We start from the raw sequence: 2,560 nt of genomic DNA, 5'->3' as shown, positions 1-2,560 counted from the left end.
TGTACATAAGCAAAAATAATACTATTCCAGTTAATGCAAAATAAGTAATTCACATCACATTACTTTCACACCTTTCTAAAATGAATACAGACGCCGTGGTTTATTAAAAGATATTATATTATAACATTTGTCCTGTTTAGTACATATCAAATACACCCATTACAAATAAGTTTGCTCTTCAAGGCAATCTAAATTGGAATTATTGGGGAATGGCCAAACTGGGAGCATCTTGCATAGTTTCTTTGAAACAAAATGATTTGTATAAAATATGCTTGATCTAGCTTACTTGACATATAATATTAGGCTCAGCTTTGTAAAGCTTTTTTAACAGACTAAGATTTTAGGATTTTTAAGTATAAAGCTTTGAAAAACATGCAATTATTACCATTTTGAATGAATCAAGGTCTTATGCAAAAAACATCATTTTCTTTTGAGGAAAAAAACAATTCATTAATTAAGTCTATGGTTGTTGCTTCAGAAGGTTGTCAGTTGAGTTTGTTTGATAAAGCACAACTGTCAAAGTTGTAGGCTAGTTATTGTGATGAAATATTTGTCTTAACAATTCATTGAAGGTTCACTGCTTTTTTAAACGTAACTTTTTATCCACATGCAAAACACTTTGAATTTCTGTTTATTCATGAAAATAATGTCAGATTGGAAAAAATTTATTCCAAATGTTGGCGCTAGTAGTTTTTTAAAGCTAGCAAGCCAAGAAAGTACTTGCACTTTCCGAAGTGCTAGTTTTGAACCCTGAAGTGTTTTGACCAATATTATCATTACGGGAGACCTTGACACGAACATCCAAAATCAAAAAGCTTGAATATAGTAGCTACAAAGCTTTAACAGTCACTATCTAATATGATTGTATGGCCATTTAGTTTTGCCATCATTTCTTCCATTTGAATTAAAAAATTGATCATAGTACATTTAAAATTTAAGATATGTTTAATATTTTCTAAGTTTCTTGCAATTCAAAAGCCTTTGGATGGGAGGATAAAAATGTATTGTACCACATTGCCAGAGAGCTGTCATGTCTAAAATGTGAATCATTAAATCAAATGAGCGTAGACAAATTTAAATAAATGTTAAGATTTTCTTGAATTCTGTCTAGCAAATTATAGATGTATACGAGAAATAACATGGAATATGTGTGATTTTGCGGGTTTTTAACATGATAAATCACTTTCCCCATAATGGTTTTGGTTGGTTAAACACCAAAAGCATTCAACTTGAGGCTTTGCCTGCAAGGTTCAAATTCCAATAATTTTTGAATACTTGCTTCTGCCAGAATGATTTATGTGTGACCAGTGGAATGATGAAATAAGCAAGGTACATTACTCGGGTACAAAGAATATGTTCCCACAAAATCCTGGAGTCTCAGAATTCAATCATCACTTGATTCAAAACCATGGCTCTGCAATTTGTACATGGTACAGATTGGAAACAGAGCTTTTTAACCAATTCTTTTGTCTCTTTGGAACCCAGATTATTTATTTGTCTAAGGATAGTTTACTCAATCAAATGAATCAAAAAACTAATCAAATAATAAGGCGTATAAACAAGAAAACTTTCAGACAAATATCTAAAAAAATAACTAATGGTAACAATGTACAAGGGGGGGGGGTGTCGGGGGTGGGTGGGGGGGGGGGGCGGGGGGGTGGGGGGTGGGGTGTGGCGCGGGGAGGCGGGGGTCTCTGGTGGGGGTGGGGGGGGAGGGCGGGCGGAGGAGGAGGGTGGGGGGTGCGGGGGGGGAGTGGGGGCTGGGCGTGGGGGCAGCGGAGGGGGCGGGGAGGCGCAGGCGAGGAGAGTGGTGGGGGGGGGGGGGGGAGGGTCGGGGCTGGGGGGGCGCGGGGTGGTGGTGGGGCGTGGTGGTGGAGGGGGGGCGTGGCGGGTGGGGCGTTGGCGCGAAGGGGTGGGGGGGGCGGCGGCGGGGTGCAGACCGTGGCAGGGGAGTGGTGGGGGGGGCTGTGGGGACTGTGGGGGGGCGGTGTAGCTGGGGGGGGGGTCGTGTGGGGCTCGGGTGATGGCGCGCGGGCGGCCGTGCGGGGTGGGAGGGTGGGGGGGGGGGGGGGATGGTGGTGTCGTGGGGGTGTGCGGACGTGGGGTGGCGTGCGGAGGGGCGTGGGTGGGGGGGGACGTGCCGCGGGGGGGATCCAGTGCTGGGGGGGGTTGGGGGGGGGGGTGGGGGGAGGGGGGGGGGGTGGCGGGTCTGGGGGGGGGTGGCGGGGGGTGGGGGTTGGGTGGGGGGCTGTGGGGGAGGGGGGTGGGGCGGCGGGGGCGGGGGGGGGGCCGCTGGCGGCGCTGCGGGAAGGCTGGCGGGGGGGGGCGGTTGGACGAGGGGACGGCGGGGGCGGGGGTCGGGGGTGGCGCGGTGCGGAGGGGGGGTGGGCGGGTACGGGGACAGCGAAAGTCGGGGGAGGGTGGGGGTTGGGGGTGGGTGGCGGGGGATGGGGTGGGGGGCAGGCTGGCCGTGTGTGTGTGGGGAGGGGCTGGCGCGGGGGTGGGGCGGGGGCCCGCGGTGGCTGGTGGGTGGGGGGGGGAGGGGCGGTGGGGGTGGGTG

This window comes from Actinia tenebrosa, unplaced genomic scaffold (genome assembly GCF_029948245.1).
Source record: "Actinia tenebrosa isolate PJP-AT-01 unplaced genomic scaffold, QUT_ActTen_1.0 PGA_scaffold12__29_contigs__length_12842862, whole genome shotgun sequence".
NCBI lineage: Eukaryota > Metazoa > Cnidaria > Anthozoa > Actiniaria > Actiniidae > Actinia > Actinia tenebrosa.
The sequence above is the reverse complement of the archived record's forward strand: the minus strand, read 5'-3'. Positions refer to the sequence as shown.